The 25,129-nt window shown below is 45.0% G+C and overlaps 3 protein-coding genes across 4 annotated transcripts in view; all 3 read right to left on the bottom strand.

Moving 5' to 3' along the window:
• The window catches only part of LOC309564430 (uncharacterized protein), a gene marked incomplete at its 5' end in the record, with an annotated part of 504,148 nt that overhangs the window by 20,723 nt on the left and 458,296 nt on the right, over positions 1–25,129 (bottom strand). The window lies entirely within an intron of this gene.
• Positions 1–25,129, bottom strand: part of LOC309562808 (uncharacterized protein) — a 400,807-nt gene that overhangs the window by 24,580 nt on the left and 351,098 nt on the right. The window lies entirely within an intron of this gene.
• LOC309562643 (uncharacterized protein) overlaps positions 1–25,129 on the bottom strand; it is a 361,535-nt gene that overhangs the window by 38,710 nt on the left and 297,696 nt on the right. The gene's annotated exons all lie outside the window — the stretch shown is intronic.

Raw genomic sequence — 25,129 nt, 5'->3', positions numbered from 1 at the left:
GGAGTTCACCAAAGCTTCACAGGTTGCCACTGGAGTCCTCTTCCACTCCTCCATGATGACATCACAGAGCTGGTGGATGTTAGAGACCTTGCGCTCCTCCACCTTCTGTTTGAGGATGTCCCACAGATGCTCAACAGGGTTTAGGTCTGGAGACATGCTTGGCCAGTCCATCACCTTTACCCTCAGCTTCTTGAGCAAGGCAGTGGTCGCCTTGGAGGTGTGTTTGGGGTTGTTATCCTGTTGGAATACTTCGAAGGGAGGGGATCATGCTCTGCTTCAGTATGTCACAGTACATGTTGGCATTCATGGTTCCCTCAATGAACTGTAGCTCCCCGGTGCTGGCAGCACTCATGCAACCCCAGACCATGACACTCCCACCACCATGCTTGACTGTAGGCAAGACTCACTTGTCTTTATACTCCTCACCTGGTTGCCGCCACACGCGCTTGACACCATCTGAACCAAAAAGGTTAATTTGGTCTCATCAGAGCACAGGAGATGGTTCCAGTAATCCATGTCCTTAGTCTGCTTGTCTTCAGCAAACAGTTTGTGGGCTTTCTTGTCTATCATTTTTAGAAGAGGCTTCCTTCTGGGGCGACAGCCATGCAGACCAATTTGATGCAGTGTGTGGCGTATGGTCTGAGCACTGACAGGCTGACCCCCCACCCCCTTCAACCTCTGCAGCAATGCTGTCAGCACTCACACATCTATTTCCCAAAGACAACCTCTGGATATGACGCTGAGCACGGCACTCAACTCCTTTGGTGGACCATGGCGAGGCCTGTTCTGAGTGGAACCTGTCCTGTTAAACCTCTGTATGGTCTTGGCCACCGTGCTGCAGCTCAGTTTCAGGGTCTTGGCAATCTTCTTATAGCCTAGGCCATCTTTATGTAGAGCAACAATTCTTTTTTTTCAGATCCTCAGAGAGTTCTTTGCCATGAGGTGCCATGTTGAACTTCCAGTGACCAGTATGAGAGAGTGAGAGCGATAACACCAAATTTAACACACCTGCTCCCCATTCACACCTGAGACCTTGTAACACTAACGAGTCACATGACACCGGGGAGGGAAAATGGCTAATTGGGCCCAATCTGGACATTGTCACTTAGGGGGGTGTACTCACTTTTGTTGCCAGTGGTTTAGACATTAATGGCTGTGTGTTGAGTTATTTTGAGGGGACAGCAAATTTACACTGTTATACAAGCTGTACACTCACTACTTTACATTGTAGCAAAGTCTCATTTCTTCTGGGTTGTCACATGAAAAGATAGAATAAAATATTTACAAGAATGTGAGGGGTGTACTTACTTTTTTGAAATACTGTAAAAAAAAAAAAAAAAATTATTTGGACAGAGTACTCACAACTGCTGACCGTGTTAAAAAAGTAGGATGGCAGCAATTGTATATCTTGTACAACCGACGGCTTAAGTGTATGTAAATCCGAAAAACAATGAAATTATGTTGTCCCTTTTTGTTCTGTTAAATAAACCATTGAAAGCATTTTTGTTATATCTGTTCAATACGTGTAAATAAATATACTGCCTCTACTGCAGTCCTAACAATCACATTGTTCTCTGTGGTCTGCAAAAAACCTTATCGAGGTGGATTCGGGCCCTACCATACTATGACATACTATACTATATACTGTACTGCTCTTCAAGATACACTATTTTACCAAAAGTATTGGGACGCCGGCCTTTACACGCACATGAACTTTAATGGCATCCCAGTCTTAGTCCGTAGGGTTCAATATTGGGTTGGCCCACCCTTTGCAGCTATAACAGCTTCAACTCTTCTGGGAAGGCTATCCACAAGGTTTAGGAGTGTGTCTATGGGAATGTTTGACCATTCTTCCAAAAGCGCATTTGTGAAGTCAGGCACTGACGTTGGACAAGAAGGCCTGTCTTGCTGTCTGCGCTCTAATTCATCCCAAAGGTGTTCTATCGGGTTGAGGTCCGGATTCTGAGCAGGCCAGTCAAGTTCCTCCTCCCCAAACTCGCTTATCCGTGTCTTTATGGACCTTGCTTTGTGCACTGGTCCAAATCATTTGGTGGAGGGGGGATTATGGTGTGGGGTTGTTTTTCAGGGCTTGGGCTTGGCCCCTTAGTTCCCGTGAGGGGAACTCTAAAGGTGTCAGCATACCAAGACATTTTGGACAATTTCATGCTCCCAACTTTGTGGGAACAGTTTGGGGATGGCCTCTTCCTGTTCCAACATGACTGCGCACCGGTGCACAAAGCAAGGTCCATAAAGATATGGCCAGTTAAGTTTCTCCACCCCCATGTCTTTATGGACCTTGCTTTGTGCTCTGGTGCGCAGTCATGTTGGAACAGGAAGGGGCCATCCCCAAACTCTTCCCACAAAGTTGTCCAAAATGTCTTGGTATGATGACGCCTTAAGAGTTCCCTTCACTGGAACTAAGGGGCCAAGCCCAACCCCTAAAAAAACAACCCAATGCCGTAATCCCCCCTGCACCTAATTAATTGGACCAGTGCATAAAGCAAGGTCCATAAAGACATGGATGAGCGAGTTTGGGGTGGAGGAACTTGACTGGCCTGCAAAAAGTCCTGACCTCAACCCGATAGAACACCTTTGGGATGAATTAGAGCGCAGACTGCGAGCCAGGCCTTCTTGTCCAAATTAATTGGCCCGAGGGGAAAAAAAAGGTCCATAAAGACATGGGTGAGCGAGTTTGGGGTGGAGGAACTTGACTGGCCTGCACAGAGTCCCGACCTCAACCCAAAAGAACACATGTGGGATAAATTAAAGAGCAGACTTCAAGACAGGCCCTCTTGTCCAACGTCAGTGCTTTACCTCACAAATGACGCTTTTGGAAGAATGGTTCTGACTTCAACCCGACAGAACACCTTTGGGATGAATTAGAGCAGAGACTGCGAGCCAGGCCTTCTAATACAGCATCGGTGCCTGACCTCACAAATGCGCTTCTGGAAGAATGGTCAAACATTCCCATAGACACACTCCTAAACCTTGTGGACGGCCTTCCCAGAAGAGTTGAAGCTGTTATAGCTGCAAAGGGTGGGCCAACTAAATATTGAACCCTACGGACTAAGACTGGGATGCCAATAAAGTTTATATGGGTGTATAGGGAGGCGTCTCAATACTTTTGACAAAATAGTGTAGCTAGAATACACATATTTTTGTTCTTGGGTTTAGATACCAATTCAGTTACAGGTGGGGTCTGACGGTCTGAGACTCCAGTGGTTGGGTCTGCCTACTGCAGTTGGCTCTCAGGGATAGTGATAGACCCTCCTAATGGAAACAGTAGGCTTGGAAACCCGAAAACTCAAGACATGTAAGCATTCCTGCAAGCTTTCGTAACTCCATCAACCCCAGTGAACTCAAAAAACCTGTGGGTGTTCGCTCAGGCTGCTGCAGTGATATCCGGAAGCTCCCGCTAAGAGTGCAAGCTGAGAAGGAGCCCGTCAAGACTCTGTCTTGCGAAGGAAATGTCCTGGCCGCCGCTCGATATGTAACAGCATTTTTTCTCAGTTGGTAGCAGCCTCAGCCAGCTTCGTCTGAGCCAGGCCCGTTGACGCGTTTCATTCCATCCCCGGGCTTAGTCATGGAGCTCCATGATTATACAGCAGGGCGAAACGAGTTGGACAAAGCTGAGGCTGCTACTTCCCTTGCTTAACTTTTTATCAACCCCAGATTGGTGAAACTGGCGAGGTAAGCTCAAGGAGTGTTCTATACACACTTCGGAGTATTGATAGCATGAAAATATCGTTCTTGTGGACGTAGTTTGATAGCTATTGGCCTACCCGGGTTAACCACTTTACCACCGGAGGATTTTCCTGCTTTACGTCCAGGCCACTTTTTGCGATTCGGCACTGTGCGACTTTGACAATTGCGCGGTCATGCAACACCGCACCCAAACGAAATTTACGTCCTTTTTTTCAAACAGAGCTTTCTTTTGGTGGTATTTGATCACCTGTGCGATTTTCATTTTTTTGCGATATTAATGAAAAAATGTGACAATTCTGAAAAAATAACAACATTTTTCTACTTTGACAGTTAAAAAATATCCAATATATTCAATTTTTGTCATATATTTCGGCCAAAATGTATTTAGCTACATGTCTTTGACAAAAAAATTCTCAATGAGCGTATTTTTAACCGCTTTATGACCGGAAGGTTTTACCCCCTTCCTGACCAGGCCATATTTTGCGATTCGGCACTGCCATTACTTTAACGGACAATTGCACGGTCGTGCGATGCTGTACCCAAATTAAATTTATGTCCTTTTTCCCCATAAACAGAGCTTTCTTTTGGTGGTATTTGATCACCTGTGTGATTTTTACTTTTTGCGCTATAAACAAAAAAAGAGCTACAATTTTGAAAAAACAACAATATTTTCACATTTTTTTTATATGAAATTCCCCCCCAAAAAAATGTAAAAATCAAAATTTTTTATCATTTTAGGCCAATTTGTTTTCTGCTACATATTTTTGGTAAAAAAAATCGCAATAAGAGTATTTTGATTGGTTTGCGCAAAAGTTATTGCGGTTACTAACTAAGGGAAAGATTTCTATCATTTTTGGTGTTGTTTTTTTTTTTTTTTAACGAGTAATGGCGGCGATCTGCGATTTTTTTTTGCGGGACTGCGATATTGCGGCGGACAGATCGGACCCCTGACTGACATTTTTGACACTTTTGGGGGTACCAGTGACATTACTACAGCAATCAGTGCTATAAATATGCACTGTCACTGTAAAAATGACACTGGCAAGGAAGGGGTTAATTTTTATTGGAGAGGGAGGGGTTAATGTATGCCTGGTGCTTACTAACGTGTGTGGGGGGAGGTGACTGAGTGACACAGGGACAGATCGCAGGTTCAGCTATGCTGAACCCTGCAATCTGACCCTGTCTGTCACTTAGGAGATCCGCCCGCTCTGTTTACACAAGCAGGCGGATCTCCACACTCGATCCCCGACGATCGGGGAATGAATACAGCGGGAGCTAGCCTCCGGTGGCGCGCGCGCGCCGCCGAGAGAGGGGGATGTCTGGTGACGTAGGTCTACGTCGCCAGACGATAACGAGTCACTTTGCCGCAGTACAGTCAACGTGACTGGTCGGCAAGTGGTTACGTTACGAGTATGATTCTTAAAACACCAATGGCCATGACCCCATAGAACTCAACTCTTGTAATCCATAGCCAGATATGGCAATATGTGAACAACAAACGTCACCAGATATTCCCCTCTCTCGGCGGCGCGCGCGCGCCGCCGGAGGCTCGCTCCCGCTGTATTCAGTCACAGCGGGAGTCGGGCCAGGGGAGGAGCGGCGGTGATCACCGCCGCTCTTCCCCGATCATCGGGGATCTAGTGTGGAGATCCGCCCGCCTGTGTAAACACAAGCAGGCGGATCTCCTAAGTGACAGGCAGGGTCAGATTGCAGGGCTCAGCATAGCTGCGATCTGTCCCTGTGTCACATAGTCCCCTCCCCCCACACATGTCAGTAAGCACCAGGCATACATTAACCCCTCCCTCTCCAATAAAAATTAACCCCCTTCCCTGCCAGTGTCATTTTTACAGTAACAGTGCATATTTATAGCACTGATTACTGTAGTAATGTCACTGGTACCCCCAAAAGTGTCAAAAATGTCAGTCAGGGGTCCAATCTGTCCCCCGCAATGTCGCAGTCCTGCAAAAAAAAAATCGCAGATCGCCGCCATTACTCGTTATAAAAAAAAAACACCAAAAATGACAGAAATCTTTCCTTAGTTAGTAAACGCAATAACTTTTGCGCAAACCAATCAAAATACGCTTATTGTGATTTTTTTTTTACCAAAAATATGTAGCAGACAATAAATTGGCCTAAAATGATAAAAAATGTTGATTTTTACATTTTTTTGGGGGGGAATTTCATATAAAAAAATGTGAAAAATATTGTTATTTTTTCAAAATTGTCTTTTTTTGTTTATAGCGCAAAAAGTAAAAATCGCACAGGTGATCAAATACCACCAAAAGAAAGCTCTGTTTGTAGGAAAAAAAGTACGTAAATTTCGTTTGGGTACGGCGTTGCATGGCCGCGCAATCGTCCGTTAAATAACGGCAGTGCCGAATCGCAAAATATGGCCTGGTCAGGAATGGGGTAAAATCTTCCGGTCTTAACGCGGTTAAAAATACGCTCATTGAGAATTTTTTTGGTAAAGACATGTAGCTAAATACATTTTGGCCTAAATATATGACAAAAATTGAATATATTGGATATTTGTTAACTGTCAAAGTAGAAAAATATTGTTATTTTTTTCAAAATTGTCGCATTTTTTTTATTAATATCGCAAAAAATGAAAAGCGCAGAGGTGATCAAATACCACCAAAAGAAATCTCTGTTTGTGGGAAAAAAAGGACGTAAATTTTGTTTGGGTACAACGTCGCATGACCGCGCAATTGTCAGTTAAAGTCGCACAGTGCCGAACCGCAAAAAGCCTGGACGTAAGACAGCAAAATCCTCCGGTCCTAAAGTGGTTAAAGCGCAGAGAGCATCATGAAGAACAAGGAACACACCAGGCAGGTCCGAGATACTGTTGTGGAGAAGTTTAAAGCCGGATTTGGATACAAAAAGATTTCCCAAGCTTTAAACATCCCAAGGAGCACTGTGCAAGCGATAATATTGAAATGGAAGGAGTATCAGACCACTGCAAATCTACGAAGACCTGGCCGTCCCTCTAAACTTTCAGCTCATACAAGGAGAAGACTGATCAGAGATGCAGCCTGTTGGAGATACAACAGCTTTCAGCTTAGCAGATTAACTGCAGTTCACAAAAAGGACACTAGATGTCACTAATGCTCAGTGATATTCTATGGATTTTCTATGATGTGTTGTAATATCCTGTACACTGTACTGAACTTGTTGGTTATCTCTTCCTGTTCTGTTGTTCTTATTACAATGAGGTGACATCTTTGATTTCTGTGTTATGTTCTAATAAAGAAGCCAGTTCCTGTCACTCCACAATGTCTGATCTGAATGGACTCCGCTGCACCCAGTGATCGCACTCTGCAACACAGCCAAGAGGCCCATGATCACTCTGGATGAACTGCAGAGATCTACAGCTGAGGTGGGAGACTCTGTCCATAGGACAACAATCAGTCGTATACTGCACAAATCTGGCCTTTATGGAAGAGTGGCAAGAAGAAAGCCATTTCTTGGACGCTGAGACACTGTAACTTGGACACTGAGAATACAAACGAAAACACTCTCTCTAGCATCCCATAGTGACACTGGAGCCCGCAAAGAACATTACGTAGCCTGCCTATCCCAACCACAGCCATGGCTCCAGCTCCTGTTCCTCTTGGTTCAATGAAGCATCAACAGACGTGGAGCGAGGAACAGAAATCTTTGCATGGGAAAGGATCTTGAATGATCTTCCTCAGAAGGCCGCTGATCAGTCAAGGAGGGAGGACCAACCCCTCCAGTAAGGAGGTTCCACAAGGTCTCTGCACATGCTCTGTTCCCAGCAGAGAGTTCTTGCAGCAGGGTGCTCCATGTGCTCTTTTCCCAAAGAGGTACCGGGCTCTCCAGCAATAATCTCTGCCCAATGCAAAGAATCTGAAGCACACTCAAGTGCACAAATCTTTCCTTTCCCCGCAGTCACTACTTGATGAAAGAAAACTAGAAGCCTGTCTGAGAGAAGCTAAAATTCTTAGCATCATCCAATGCAGGGGTCATAAAACTCTTCCCACCGCAGGGAGGACTTCCAGTCCTTAATGAAGACTTAGATGGCCCCACATTGAGGAAGGAACCAGAGGCGTAACTAGAACCTTCAGGGCCCCGGTGCAAGAAACCATGAAGGGCCCCCCTGGTCCCCTGGCGGGGGCCCTTCCCTTCAAGCCTGGGGCTGTTTCCACTGATCCCGGGGCCCTTTACTCTCATTGTGGGGCCCTATATTACAGTCCCGCAGTGGGACCCTTTCACAAGTTCTGCAGTGGGGCCCCCTTCCTGCCATCTTGGGGCTTCCCCACAGTGGTTAAATGCCAGAGCCCGGTTGCAAGTGTGACCATTGCGATCCTGGAAGTTCACCCACTGGTGTCAGTAGTTTTTATTTTTTGGTATTTTAATTGTGTTATTTTTTATCATTTTAGTTTAGTTTTTAACAATGTCCCTGACGATGACTCAGACAGACTCAGATGACTTCAGAAAAGGAAGGAGTTGGTAAATTACATATTTACTGACCCCTTCCTGGCATCCCCTGCAGCAGCTGGCAGGAGAGGGGAGGGAGCACAATGGGGAGGGGGGGGGGCCATGGGAGCACACAGGGGCCCAGAGACAGCAGAACACAAGTGAACTGGATAGGAGGAGTGGCCGGGGCAGCATACAGAGGAACCAATCTCCTCCATTTTCCTCCTGCAGCTACAGGAGGAAAAAGGAGGACAGTGATTTCTCTACATGCTGCCCCCGCCACCCCTCCTATCCAGGTGTACAGGGGAGCCGCAAAGGCCCCCTGGAGCATGGGGCCCGGTTGCAATTGCAACCCCTGTAGTTACGCCCCTGGAAGGAACTATGCATTCAGAGGGGTCATGTAATGCCTCGTTTCCACTGAGCGGAACGGTTTGGGTCGGTACAGTTTGGAAGGGTTAGAATGGTCTGGTCTATTCAAGTGAGCGTTTCCACTGCAAGTCGGGCCACCAGGGACCATGCGGGGTTTACACCAAATGAGGTGTTTGTTTTGCTCTTTCATTTGATGGTTTCCTGTCCGCCAATCAGTGGACTCTATCGTGTGACGCCAGTAGCTCCGCCCTAACCGTACCGTACCATTTTCTATGGCCCTACATCTGAAGCAGGACCAGGAATGGTGCGGTTTGGTTCGGTTGTATGGGCCACTTTCATAATGGAAACACTCAAATTAGCGTACCGAACCGACCCGAACCGATCCGCTCAGTGGAATCGAGGCATTAGTCTCAAGAATGGAGCTACTCCAGTGAGAAGCCTCAGTAATTGGACAAAGAGACCACTCCAAATTCAAACCCGTTACTGCAGGGAAGAGAGTCTGAAGAAAGCTGGGGTGGGAGGAGGGGAGGAAACCAGGCAGTGCTCAATCCCTTCTATTGAACCTCTACAACAGTAAACTGGAATTTTGAAATGGTGCCTCCAGGGTCGGTGCTACCACTAGGCGAACTAGGCAGCCGCCTATGGCGCACTGCCACCTAGGGTGCAGCCATGACCAGTGCCACATTCCTCGTCTGTCACCTCCTCATCCCCGGTTGATATCACCTCTAGAGAGGGGGGCAGTGTGTACAGGAAGGGGGGTGTGGGGTTAAATGGGGGCAGTGTGTATAGGAAGGGGGATGTAGCATTAAAGAGGGGGCAGTGTGTACAGGAAGGGGGGTGTAGCGTTAAAGGGGGGGGAGTGTGTTCAGGATGGGGGGTAGCAGTGTGTACAGGAAGGGGGTGTAGGGTTCGGGGGGCATTATGTGCAGAAAGAGGGGCAATGTGTACAGTATTTTTTTTTTGTTAGGGGGGGAGGGTGCAAATGGCTGGTCCTGCCTAGTGCACAAAATAGTCTAGCACCGCCCCTGGGTGCCTCACGTTGTCAACAGTGAGGTAGCTCCTGTTGCTTTAGCCATAATTGCCTTACCTATGAAGTGACTGAGTCACACCTGGGACTATGTCACAGCTCTGGGCCTGGAGAGGACTCCATGGCTAACTTAACCAATACACACAGGTCCGAAAAGAGCCACAATGCAGAGCCCAGTGTCTGAAGGTTATGTTCCAGGATTTGTCCACATGTCCAATCCAGCAGGTTCAAGGTACTGAGCTCCAAAGTCAGGCTTAGGAAATGCTAATCTGGATAGCTGCTGAGTAGAAAACAGCTCAAGCAGCAAGAAGTCAAGAAGGGAAAAAGTCCACAAGAGTCATCCAATGATGTTTTTTTCGTGAGAAGTGGTCAGTAGAGAAGTGTTCTCTTACATTGGTGGTCAGTAGAGAAGTGTTCTCCTACATTGGTGGTCAGTAGAGAAGTGTTCTCTTACATTGGTGGTCAGTAGAGAAGTGTTCTCTTACATTGGTGGTCAGTAGAGAAGTGTTCTCCTACATTGGTGGTCAGTAGAGAAGTGTTCTCTTACATTGGTGGTCAGTAGAGAAGTGTTCTCCTACATTGGTGGTCAGTAGAGAAGTGTTCTCTTACATTGGTGGTCAGTAGAGAAGTGTTCTCTTACATTGGTGGTCAGTAGAGAAGTGTTCTCCTACATTGGTGGTCAGTAGAGAAGTGTTCTCTTACATTGGTGGTCAGTAGAGAAGTGTTCTCTCACATTGGTGGTCAGTAGAGAAGTGTTCTCTTACATTGGTGGTCAGTAGAGAAGTGTTCTCTTACATTGGTGGTCAGTGGAGAAGCGTCATCTTACATTGGTGGTCAGTGGAGAAGCGTCATCTTACATTGGTGGTCAGTAGAGAAGTGTTCTCTTACATTGGTGGTCAGTGGAGAAGCGTCATCTTACATTGGTGGTCAGTAGAGAAGTGTTCTCTTACATTGGTGGTCAGTAGAGAAGTGTTCTCTTACATTGGTGGTCAGAAGAGAAGTGTCCTCTTACATTGGTGGTCAGTAGAGAAGTGTTCTCTTACATTGGTGGTCAGTAGAGAAGTGTTCTCTCACATTGGTGGTCAGTAGAGAAGTGTTCTCTTACATTGGTGGTCAGTAGAGAAGTGTTCTCTTACATTGGTGGTCAGTAGAGAAGTGTTCTCTTACATTGGTGGTCAGTAGAGAAGTGTTCTCTTACATTGGTGGTCAGTGGAGAAGCGTCATCTTACATTGGTGGTCAGTAGAGAAGTGTTCTCTTACATTGGTGGTCAGTAGAGAAGTGTTCTCTTACATTGATGGTCAGTAGAGAAGTGTTCTCTTACATTGGTGGTCAGTGGAGAAGCGTCATCTTACATTGGTGGTCAGTAGAGAAGTGTTCTCTTACATTGGTGGTCAGTAGAGAAGTGTCCTCAAATATTGGTGGTCAGTGGACAGGGAGATGAAGCCTGCAAAAACTTCTCTTGGGGAAGGAGATGGACAGGCATTGAGGACAGGCAAGGGAAACAGCCATTAGTTACTGCTTGTCAAACTCCCATCCACCACAAGAGGGCGCCAGTTCCCCGTTCTCTCACTGAAGAAGGGCGAAAAGCCGCGGCCTCAATTTTCGGATGCTCGGTAGTCCGTGCACTCGGTGAGTGGTTGGGGGGGCGCAAAAGGGACAAGACACCTCTTGCAGGGCACCCCAGGCGCCAGGTCGCTAATTCTAGTCGCCAATGTGACCTGGCGCCCGGGGTTTGTCAAGCCCTGTATATATATATATATATATATATATATATATATATATATACATATAGGTCCATAACAGTATAAATTGCATATTGGTACATAAACATCTTGAGGCTCAATGTATTTCCTGAGGTTCGACTCACTTCTTCAGGAGCAGATGCGTATTTGGTCTATAAATATGATACAACATAGTGTCAAAATACAATGCAAAATCGTAAAATTTTATTTTAAAATAGATCTAAAAGGCGGATAAGTACTCACATCGGCTGAGCCGGGGTGAGAGACCCCTGCAACCCCCAGGTAGCGGTCGCAAACGCCTAAACCGGGAGTTGAAGGAGTGGAACAAATAGACAGCCTCCAAGGGGGGGACATGTGGGAGATAAGTGTGGTATATCGAATGTGGGAAGATAAGTGTGGTATATCGAATGTGGGAAGATAAGTGTGGTATATCGAATGTGGGAAGATAAGTGTGGTATATCGAATGTGGGAAGATAAGTGTTGTATATCGAATGTGGGAAGATAAGTGTGGTATATCGAATGTGGGAAGATAAGTGTGGTATATCGAATGTGGGAAGATAAGTGTGGTATATTGAATGTGGGAGATAATTGTGGTATATCGAATGTGGGAAGATAAGTGTGGTATATCGAATGTGGGAAGATAAGTGTGGTATATTGAATGTGGGAGATAAGTGTGGTATATCGAATGTGGGAAGATAAGTGTGGTATATCGAATGTGGGAAGATAAGTGTGGTATATCGAATGTGGGAAGATAAGTGTGGTATATAGATGTGTAGTGAAACAGATGGAGACCAGGGAAGTGGAGGAAAAAGAAACAGTAATACCAATAAAGAGTGTGGCAAAAAACAGTCAAGAAAGAGTGAGAGTTATATAGGGGTCGGAAAGTGTGAAATCCATAGGGAATAAACGAATATACGAGTGAGTGGAAGTCTGCCAAGGCATACAAATTTGAAGCCAGTGGTGTGGGACGATTCTCCTAGGTGACTGAGTGAGTCTGCAATTCCTGGTGCAAAAAACCTCCCCTATGTACCCCCAAGGAGGTGTGGTGAGCGCCACGCCCAACGCCATGTGGGGCGGCTAATGAGAGACATGGACAGACGCTTGTGGGCGGTTGTCGTCTCAGGGGAAAAAATGGAGCCAGAACTCCGGTTTCCCCCAAGCCTACAAAAGGTGGAACAATCGTTGCCGACGCAATGGCGTCACTGGGGTGATCGTCAAGCGTCGGGCGCGGTGCATGGCGTCGATGCGAGGGTGGCCACGCCTGTCCTCATAGAGAAAAGGAGGGGACAGCAGGGGAGAGAGATCTCCCCAAATCGCGCATCACAACTCCAGGAGCAGGACAGGCCAACCACTAGAGGGAGCACAGGTCAATCAGTACGGTCACAGCAGACGTACAATACCACCAATGAGGCTGCAACATAAATAAAAAAAATAGTTTGCGTAAGCCCCCGTTCACACTAAGGCGACCTGTGAGGCGACCTGGTCATCTCACAGGTCGCCGTAGGTCGCCTTCCATAGAGAAGCTGCGGACCCGTTCTAATAGGAGCGACACAAGTCGCTCCGACGTAGAAAAAGGGTCCGGAGCTTCTTTGGGGCGACCCGGAGCGACCTGCATAGACTTCAATGTTATGAAGTCCGTGCCGGCCTCTCCGAGGTCATGGTGCGCTGCTCGCACCGCGACCTCGGAGGTCGCCCCTGGAAGTCGGATCGCCCCAGTGTGAACCGGGCCTGAGTCCCCGTTCACACTGGGGCGACCTGTGAGGTGACCTGGTCGCCTCACAGGTCGCCGTAGGTCGCTTTCCATAGGGAACCTCCGGACCCGTTCTAATAGGAGCGACACAAGTCGCTCCGACTTAGAAAAAGGGTCCGGAGCTTCTTTGGGGCGACCGCCATAGACTTCAATGTTATGACCTCGGAAGTCGCCACGGGAAGTCGGATCGCCCCAGTGTGAACGGGACCTAAAAGGTAGAAAGTAAAAAATGAGCATCAACCATGGGTCTAGGTTGAAAATATGGCCAAGGCAGAATCAGACCCCGATGGGCAAATAGGTGTCTTCCACCTGGGTTCAATGTGAAAAAGAGAGCAGCGTCCGAGAGGTGCGTTACCTATAAAGCATTTTCCTATTTTTAACAATTTTATTCCCAAATAAGAATCAAGGAACCAGAAATATATGTATCCAAATTGACTACCAAATTAGGTCAGGTCTTATTACTAGAGACGCATGTGATGTCATGTGACCTCCCAGAATCCTCTTCAGGCCCCTACGGAAAACCCAAAGGATAGATGAACTCCAGGATGATTCACATTTTGTCCACCAGTTGGCTTTCTCGGATAAGGTTGATGGATTACACACACCGGAAGTGATGTAACATACAGACAGGAAGTGATGACCTGTAGAAACAGGAAGTTCCAGGTGAGAGGTCAGACTACTATAACTAAGGACGCGCTGCATTAGCATACTCTCCACAAAATGGCCGACATTATTTTGTCAGGCAGGAAATGATGAAACATTGACAGGAAGCAAAGCAATACAATGACAGGAAGTGATGTCACATACAGACAGGAAGTTCCAGGCGAGTTGGAAGGAAATGGAGAGGAGACAGAATTGACGGATGAGGTAATAAGATATTATTTTTTACACACAGTAACTCCCCATCGTGTCCATCCTTTTCCACCATAGTCAAATTTTTGTGACGTCTTTTATCTCCAGGGAATGTTGCTGTATAATATATAAGCTAAATATCTTATTCTTTCTGTCACTGTATCTGAGCCTTTTATAAGAAGGTCAGCAGACGAACAGGTTATTTGGCAATAATAGGTCCAACCGGTGTATGTTTAACTTTAAATAGGTCTAACAGGTGTATGTCTAACATTTATTTATATGTAAACCATATGAAAGGTCCATCTCCATTCCTCATTATAACGTCATGTTCCCAACAAATGAGGAGGAGATACTGTACACCATATGAAAGGTCCATCTCCATTCCTCAATATAACGTCATGTTCCCAACAAATGAGGAGGAGATACTGTACACCATATGAAAGGTCCATCTCCATTCCTCAATATAACGTCATGTTCCCAACAAATGAGGAGGAGATACTGTACACCATATGAAAGGTCCATCTCCATTCCTCAATATAACGTCATGTTCCCAACAAATGAGGAGGAGATACTGTACACCATATGAAAGGTCCATCTCCATTCCTCAATATAACGTCATGTTCCCGACAAATGGGGTGGAGATACTGTACACCATATGAAAGGTCCATCTCCATTCTTTAATATAACGTCATGTTCCCAACAAATGGGGTGGAGATACTGTACACCATATGAAAGGTCCATCTCCGTTCCTCAATGTAACGTCATGTTCCCAACAAATGAGGAGGAGATACTGTACACCATATGGAAGGTCCATCTTCATTCCTCAATATAACGCCATGTTCCTAACCAATGAGGAGGAGATACTTTACACCAGTGTTTCTCAACCTTTTTTCAGTCGGGGCGCCCTTGAAAAGTATTTTTAGTCTTGAGGAACCCCTGTCCAAGGCTTGGTTGATGTTACTGTGTATCCATTTCGTGGAACACACGCAAAATCACAATAAATTCTTAATGGTACCCCACACATTAAGAAACATGGGGCGCTTTTGTTGCGACCCAGTTTTTTTTTAAAAAAAAGGGTCAGGGACTTCATTCCCTGCATTTCTGCGGGTAGGGAAGCACATTGAATTGAATGGACTGCCCTACACATAGCAAGCAGCCACACAGATGTGAACCAAGGGCTTGTTCACATGTCAGGTTGGAGGGGTGGTAAAACCATATGGTTGAGCTGTTTTTACCACCCCCCCCCCCAACTTCTCCCCCTTTAGCTGCAGAGGCAGCAGCTGGGGTGTACACATGCTGAGGCTGCAGCTGGAGGTATACCCAGGGTGAATGGGGCTGCACTGCAACCACCCTGCAACTGTGTGCATTGCATGGTTGCAGTGTGGTAATGCTGCACTTACAGGCTAAAAACAGGTGTTAAGGAGGCAACATATTGTCTCTTTACCACCTGTTAAATGCTTCTGAAAAGTGATATGAGCATGGATTGCTTTTCAGAGGAGCAGCAGTCCTTGCTGCTATCACAAACAAGCCCTACAAAAGCAGTTCTGATGGTACAGGAATAAGGGGGGTCAGGATTGAAAGTAACATACATACAGTACACACACAAACAGACACATGCACACACACACACACACACACTTAGAAATACATGTACAAAACACACACACGTACACACATATATACTGTGTGTGTGTATGTGTATATATATATATATATATATATATATATATATATATATATATATATACATATACATCTATACACACACACACACATATATACATACACACATGCACACCCATATATATATATATATGTATATATACACACGCACATACATGTTCACGCATGCATACACACACACATTTACACACATATATATACACTCACCTCCACACATATACACACACACACACCTACCTCCACACACATATATGTATATATGCACCTCTATATATATATATATATATATATATATATATATACACACACACACCTCACCCACATACACACACACACACACACACACACACACCTCCACACACACACCTCACCCACATATATACACACACCTCACCCACATATACACACACAACTCCACACAAACACACCTCACCCACATATATATATATATATATACACACACAAACACCTCCCCACACACACACACCTCACCCACATATATATATATATATATATATATATATATATATATATATATATATATATATATATACACACACACACCTCCACACACCTCACTCACATATATACACACACACCTCTCGCCCACATATATATATATATACACCTCACCCACATATACACACACCTCACCCACATATATATATACAAACACACACCTCCACACACACACACACACACACCTCACCCACATATATATATATATATATATACACACACACACACACACCTCCACACACACACACCTCACCCACATATATGTATACACACACACACACACCTCACCCACATATATGTATACACACACACACACACCTCCACACATATATATATATATATATATATATATATATATATATATATAAACACACACACACACAAACACCTCCCCACACACACACACCTCACCCACATATATATATATATACACACACACACCTCCACACACCTCACTCACATATATACACACACACACCTCTCGCCCACACATATATATATATATATATATATATATATACACCTCACCCACATATACACACACCTCACCCACATATATATATACAAACACACACCTCCACACACACACACACCTCACCCACATATATATATATATATATATATACATAAACCTCACCCACATATATATACAAACACACACACACACACCTCACCCACATATATATATATATATATATACACACACACACACACCTCCACACACACACACCTCACCCACATATATGTATACACACACACACACACCTCACCCACATATATGTATACACACACACACACACACACACACACCTCACCCACATATACACACACACACACACACCCACATATATATATATATACATACACCTCACCCACATATATACACGCACACACACACCTCTACACATATACACACACACAGGGCTTTTTTTCAGCGGGAACGCGGGGGAACGCAGTTCCGGCACCTCCAGCGCTGAATGTATGTAATGGCAAGGAGTGCTGGGTTGTGCTACACTGTCTATTGATGCTGGAGGGGATCTATTCCTGCAGGAGGATTTATTGCTGCTGGGAATATCTAATGTGGCTGCTGGGGGATATATTGTCTCTGAAAGAGATCTCGTTTTGCAGGGGGGTCTATTGTTGCTGGAGTGGGTCTTATGTTGCTGAGGGGTCAGTTGTTGCTGGGAGGGATCTACTGTTTAGGCAGCAGTCTATTGATGCTGGCTGCTGGGAGATCTGTTGTTGCTGCTGAGGGCCCATTGTTTCTGGCTGTATCAATTGTTGCTGGGGGATCTATTGTTGTTGGCTGCATGGGATCTATTTTACTGCTTTTTCGTTATCATTAACAAATTCCATACAAATTACTTAGTACCACAAATGTTACTTTGTTCTGTATTTTCTAAAAGGGATGGTACTGGGAGGTGGGCGGAACCAAGGAACGGTTCATGGAGGTAGGTAGGGGCGGCGACAAGGGGTAAGTCCAAAAGAGGGAGTTCCTGCACCTATTCTCTGAGAAAAAAAGCCCTGCACACACATATATAAAGCCTTTTAAAACATTCTAGCACAGTACCTTTCTCATTTAGCCAGGCACTGCACTGTAGGGGGAAGCAGAGAGCACAGCACACTTCCCCTTCCAGCTCTCTATCAGTGCAGTGCATGTTAGTGATGGGAAGTTCGACTCTTTGAAGTGAATCGGTTCATTTCGAGTCACTCACTGAAATTAACTGATTCATGAATCGAATCTTCAGTTCATTTGCTGAGTCTACTGACAAGCAAGTGAACCGAAGCTCTGACTCATCCCGAAGTAAGGTACGGAGTCAGAGCTTCGGGTCACTTGCTTGTCTGCAGACTCAGCGAGTGAACTGAAGAATCAATACAACAACCATGCAGTGTATGCAATACACATAGAATGAACCCACAGAGCTGACATTCTAATAAAATCATTCTTATAATATTGCAGACATTAAAAATATTTGATATTGTTTTATTAAAAAAATTGTTTATTTTTTTTTAAATCCTGTTTAGTCTTTAGAAACCTTTACAAAGGGTTAAAAAATAACCCTTTGTCTGCCCCCGCTGTCTTATTTAGCACTGCTGCTGCATGATTGCTTTGGTGTATTGTACTCGGTCAAACGATTCGGTTCTTCTTTTGACTCAGTAAGTAACTGGGCGGGTAGGAGTACTCTGAACTGTGATTGGCTGCTTTCCACTTTGCAGCATTTAAATGTGCTAGGAGATTCTGATTGGTTGCAGGGCGGGGCTAAACTCTCACTGTAGGATCAGATTACTGAGCCTGTGTCTTCTATTCAGTGACTCACAAATGAGCTGTTTTCCTGCCGAGTCATTCAGTAAAAGGAATCGAGTCATCCAGTTCACTGAAATAAAAAGAACGATTCGTTCATGAACTGGACATCACTAGTGCATGTACAATTTAGCAGAGGATCAGGAGATCGGGCTCATCTGACAGCCCTTCTCTTCCATGATTCCGTGGCACACCTGAGGACCTTCGGCGGCACACTGGTTGAGAAAGGCTGCTTTACACCATATGAAAGGATTATCTCCATTTCTCAATATAACGTCATGTTCCCGACAAATGTGGAGGAGATCCTGTACACCATATGAAAGGTCCATCTCCATTCCTCAATATAACGTCATGTTCCCAACAAATGAGGAGGAGATCCTGTACACCATATGAAAGGTCCATCTCTATTCCTCAATATAACGTCATGTACCCAACAAATGAGGAGGAGATACTGTACACCATATGAAAGGACCATCTCCATTCCTCAATATAACGTCATGTTCCCAACAAATGAGGAGAAGATACTGTACACCATATGAAAGGTCCATCTCCGTTGCTCAATATAACGTCATGTTCCCAACAAACGAGGAGGAGATGCTGTACACCATATTAAAGGTCCATCTCCATTCCTCAATATAACGTCATGTTCCCAACAAATGAGGTGGAGATACTGTACACCATATGAAACGTCCATCTCCATTCCTCAATATAACGTCATGTTCCCAACAAATGAGGAGGAGATACTGTACACCATATGAAAGGTCCATCTCCATTCCTCAATATAACGTCATGTTCCCAACAAATGAGGAGGAGATACTGTACACCATATGAAAGGACCATCTCTATTCCTCAATATAACGTCATGTTCCCAACAAATGAGGAGAAGATACTGTACATCATATGAAAGGTCCATCTCCGTTGCTCAATATAACGTCATGTTCCCAACAAACGAGGAGGAGATGCTGTACACCATATTAAAGGTCCATCTCCATTCCTCAATATAACGTCATGTTCCCAACAAATGAGGTGGAGATACTGTACACCATATGAAACGTCCATCTCCATTCCTCAATATAACGTCATGTTCCCAACAAATGAGGAGGAGATACTGTACACCATATGAAAGGTCCATCTCCATTCCTCAATATAACGTCATGTTCCCAACAAATGAGGAGGAGATACTGTACACCATATGAAAGGTCCATCTCCATTCCTCAATATAACGTCATGTTCCCAACAAATGAGGAGGAGATACTGTACACCATATGAAAGGTCCATCTCCATTCCTCAATATAACGTCATGTTCCCAACAAATGAGGAGGAGATACTGTACACCATATGAAAGGTCCATCTCCATTCCTCAATATAACGTCATGTTCCCAACAAATGAGGAGGAGATACTGTACACCATATGAAAGGTCCATCTCTATTCCTCAATATAACGTCATGTTCCCAACAAATGAGGAGAAGATACTGTACACCATATGAAAGGTCCATCTCCATTCCTCAATATAACGTCATGTTCCTAACCAATGAGGAGAAGATACTGTACACCATATGAAAGGTCCATCTCCACTCCTCAATATAACGTCATGTTCCCAACAAATGAGGAGGAGATACTGTACACCATATGAAAGGTCCATCTCCATTCCTCAATATAACGTCATGTTCCCAACAAATGAGGAGATACTGTACACCATATGAAAGGTCCATCTCCGTTCCTCAATATAACGTCATGTTCCCAACAAATGAGGAGATACTGTACACCATATGAAAGGTCCATCTCCGTTCCTCAATATAACGTCATGTTCCCAACAAATGAGGAGGAGATACTGTACACCATATGAAAGGTCCATCTCTATTCCTCAATATAACGTCATGTTCCTAATCCTAACCAATGAGGAGAAGATACTGTACACCATATGAAAGGTCCATCTCCATTCATCAATATAACGTCATGTTCCCAACAAATGAGGAGGAGATACTGTACACCATATGAAAGGTCCATCTCCATTCCTCAATATAACGTCATGTTCCCAACAAATGAGGAGGAGATACTGTACACCATATGAAAGGTCCATCTCCATTCCTCAATATAACGTCATGTTCCCAACAAATGAGGAGAAGATACTGTACACCATATGAAAGGTCCATCTCCGTTGCTCAATATAACGTCATGTTCCCAACAAACGAGGAGGAGATGCTGTACACCATATTAAAGGTCCATCTCCATTCCTCAATATAACGTCATGTTCCCAACAAATGAGGTGGAGATACTGTACACCATATGAAACGTCCATCTCCATTCCTCAATATAACGTCATGTTCCCAACAAATGAGGAGGAGATACTGTACACCATATGAAAGGTCCATCTCCATTCCTCAATATAACGTCATGTTCCCAACAAATGAGGAGGAGATACTGTACACCATATGAAAGGTCCATCTCCATTCCTCAATATAACGTCATGTTCCCAACAAATGAGGAGGAGATACTGTACACCATATGAAAGGTCCATCTCCATTCCTCAATATAACGTCATGTTCCCAACAAATGAGGAGGAGATACTGTACACCATATGAAAGGTCCATCTCTATTCCTCAATATAACGTCATGTTCCCAACAAATGAGGAGAAGATACTGTACACCATATGAAACGTCCATCTCCATTCCTCAATATAACGTCATGTTCCCAACAAATGAGGAGGAGATACTGTACACCATATGAAAGGTCCATCTCCATTCCTCAATATAACGTCATGTTCCCAACAAATGAGGAGGAGATACTGTACACCATATGAAAGGTCCATCTCCATTCCTCAATATAACGTCATGTTCTCAACAAATGAGGAGGAGATACTGTACACCATATTAAAGGTCCATCTCCATTCCTCAATGTAATGTCACGTTCCCAACAAACGAGGAGGAGATACTGTACACCATATGAAAGGTCCATCTCCATTCCTCAATATAATGTCACGTTCCCAACAAATGAGGAGGAGATACTGTACACCATATGAAAGGTCCATCTCCATTCCTCAATATAACGTCATGTTCCCAACAAATGAGAAGGAGATACTGTACACCATATGAAAGATCCATCTCCATTCCTCAATATAACGTCATGTTCCCAACAAATGAGGAGGAGATACTGTACACTAGGGCTGAGCATCTTCACTTACCTCACGATTCGATGCGATTACGATTATTAGGGTCGCGATTCGATTCCGCGATGCATCACGATTACTATGGGGACCCTTTTCTAAAGTGGGATCTATGGGGACCCTTCTCTAAAGGGGGATCTATGGGGACCCTGCTCTAAAGGAGATCTATGGGGAGCCTGGGCCTGCCCTAAAGGGGATCCAGGGGAACTGAGCTCTAAAGGGGGATCTATGGGGACCCTGCTCTAAAGGGGGATCTATGGAATAGATCCCCTTTAGTGCAGGGTCGCCATAGATCCCCTTTAGAGCAGGCCAGCATCCCCAGAGATCCCCCTTTAGTAGAGCAGGTCCCCCCATAGATCCCCCTTTAGTAGAGCAGGTCCCCTCATAGATCCCCCTTTAGAGCAGGCCACATCAGGTTAGAAAAGTTACCTGATGCTAGTTTTAGTACCGTAGGCCCTGGTAAGGAGGAATGCTGGGCTCTGTAGTCCCCCTAGTTGTAGTATAACAGGCTCTGGTAAGGAGGAATGCTGGGCTCTGTACAGAGCTACAGAGCCCAGCATTCCTCCTTACCAGGGCCTACTGTACTACAACTAGGGGGACTACAAAGCCCAGCATTCCTCCTTACCAGGGCCTACTGTACTACAACTAGGGGGACTACAGTACAGAGTCTGTAATAGTCCCCCTAGTTGCAGTATAACAGGCCCTGGTAAGGAGGAATGCTGGGCTCTGTAGTGCCCCTAGTTGTATTATAGCAGGCCCTGGTAAGGAGGAATGCTGGGCCCTGTAGTGCCCCGACTTACCAGGAAGCAGAGCTGCAGAGATGTCCGTGGTTGAGCAGTCATATTATGGTGCGGTCCGCCGCCACCATGCTTCTGGAGCCCGGAGCCGTGCGGAAGGAAGAACCCCTCCAGCTTGTTTAGCTGACCGGGGTCCTTTTTGCGGCCAGTCATTGGTTCCGCGGTGGTAGGGGGAGCCGAGCGGTGCAGATGGAGGCTGTAGATGGTGTCAGGGGGTCGTAGAAGAGGTCAGTGTCCCCAATGGCCAGCAGAGCGGAGCTAAAAAGCCGCCATTCACTCCGCCGGGAGCCACGCCCCTTGGGCAGCAGTGTGTTAAGTGGGCATGCCGTGTGTATCCCGGGGCCAGAGAGAGCACCGATAGCTCCGCTCTCCTCTCCCGCGCCGCAAGGAGGAGCTCCGTGTTCCACAAGCCCGGCCAGCGCCGCCATGTCACTTCTGTCCCCGCCCCCGGAACTGACGTCATTAGGTAATCGATTTTTCAATCACCCCGAATCTATGCAGAATCGCGAAGAGTCACATCGCAATGCATCGATTCGGCGATTATATTCAGCAGGCCTACTGTACACCATATGAAAGGTCCATCTCCATTCCTCAATAGAACATCAAAAGGTAGTTCCAAGAGCAGATAATCGGAATACGGCTGTACTCTAACAGAATCAGCAATAGTCGCAATATGTTTATATTTCAAATTTGTTTTCAAATTCGATTTGATTTTTTATTTCATATTTAATTGGATTTGAATTTTAATTTGTTTTGTTATTTCGGATAAATTTAATGTTTAAATTTGTTACCATTGTAATTTGGAAATTTGGATACATCCGAATCGCCGAATAATGACAATTTCATCCGAATTTCAATTCGGACAGAAACGACCCGCACATGTCTACAAACAGGGATCCTTCTGCCGCTATGTTCACAGCCGAGTCACTCAAACCAAATCAAGCATGTTGGGAAAGAACACAGAGACTCCAAAGTGCAGTAATAAAAAAACAAAATTTATTATAAAAAAAATAAAATAAACAATGCAATAGAGACAAGCCTGTAAATGTGCGTCGCTCAGCCGAGTGGGCACGATGATGTCAACGCTAGGCTTCGTCCTTAATTTCCGCACTGCCTCTTGTACAAAGTTTCTTTATCATTCTTTTCTTAATATATATCCCGTACCTGCACACACTTTCTTTCATGGCAACTAAAAACAATATCTAGACCAGCCATTCTACACCATGCCCCGTGGAACTGTTTGGTTCCTCCAAAGTTATCTAGGGGTTCCTCAGGCTGTGGCTGACCGACCTCCCAGTTTATGGTGCCTGCATAGTTTCAGATCCAACTCCTCTTGGCAAAGCCAACTGCATAACACCAATAATCGTTTTAGCTGTCTGTAGGGGGTGCATTCTGACCACCATTGTATGGGAGGCATTCTTCCCACTGGCCACAAATAAGGGGCATTTTTCACATTGTCTCCCAATGTATTAGATTTAGCAGGAGTTCCCCAGGACCTTAAAAATTATTTCAACGGTTCCTCTGATTTTCAAGGGTTCCTCGGGAATAAAAATGTTAAGAGAGGTTGGACTATATTCTCTAACGAAGTTCTTCAAGGGTTCCTCTGGAGTAAAAAGGTTGAGAGATACTGATCTATACTCTCTCTTCCAATAAAGGTTTTCAAGGGCTCATCTGGGGTAAAAAGGTTGAGAGAGGCTGATCTATACTCTTCAACAAAGGTCTTTATGGGTTCCTCTGGGGTCAAATGGTTGAGAGAGGCTGATTTATACTCTTCCAATAAAGGTTTTCAAGGGCTCATCTGGGGTTAAAAGGTTGAGAAAGGCTGATCTGTTCACTTCAACAAAGGTTTTCAAGGGCTCATCTGGGGTAAAAAGGTTGAGAGAGGCTGATCTATACTCTTCCAACAACGGTTTTCAAGGGTTCCTCTGGGGTAAAAAGGTTGAGAAAGGCTGATCTGTTCACTTCAACAAAGGTTTTCAAGGGCTCATCTGGGGAAAAAAGGTTGAGAGAGGCTGATCTATACTCTTCCAACAAAGGTCTTCAAGGGTTCCTCTGGGGTCAAATGGTTGAGAGAGGCTGATTTATACTCTTCCAATAAAAGTTTTCAAGGGTTCCTCTGGGGCAAAAAGGTTGAGAGAGGCTGATTTATACAGTATACTCTCCAACAAAGGTTTTCAAGGGTTCCTCTGGGGTAAAAAGGTTGAGAGAGGCTGATCTATATACTCTCCAACAAAGGTTCTCAAAGGTTCCTCTGGGGTAAAAAGGTTGAGAGAGGCTGATCTATATACTGTCCAACAAAGGTTTTCAAAGGCTCCTCTGGGGTAAAAAGGTTGTGAGAGGCTGATCTATACTCTCCAACAAAGATTTTCAAAGGTTCCTCTGGGGTAAAAAGGTTGAGAGAGGTTGATCTATACTCTCCAACAAAGATTTTCAAGGGTTCCTCTGGGGTAAAAAGGCTGAGAAAGGCTGATCTGTTCACTTCAACAAAGATTTTCAAGGGTTCCTCTGGGGTAAAAAATTTGAAAGAGGCTTATCTATACTCTACAACAGGGCAATTGAATTAAAATGAATGGAGGTCGGGCCAATAAAAGTTTCATCCAGCAGAGGCCCGAGTCTCACGTTTGTACTATGACTCGGTTTCTTCACATCACAGCCCCCCCCCTCTACATTATAGTTTCCCCTTTTACATTAGTGTCATCAGTCTTTCTCTTTACATCACAGCCCCCACCCCTTTACACCACAGTTCCCCCTTTTACATTGCAGAACCCCCACTTACCATC

This window comes from Pelophylax lessonae, assembly GCF_965119305.1.
Source record: "Pelophylax lessonae genome assembly, chromosome: 9".
NCBI classification, from domain to species: Eukaryota; Metazoa; Chordata; class Amphibia; order Anura; family Ranidae; genus Pelophylax; species Pelophylax lessonae.
This window is presented reverse-complemented; position numbering and strand designations above follow the sequence as displayed.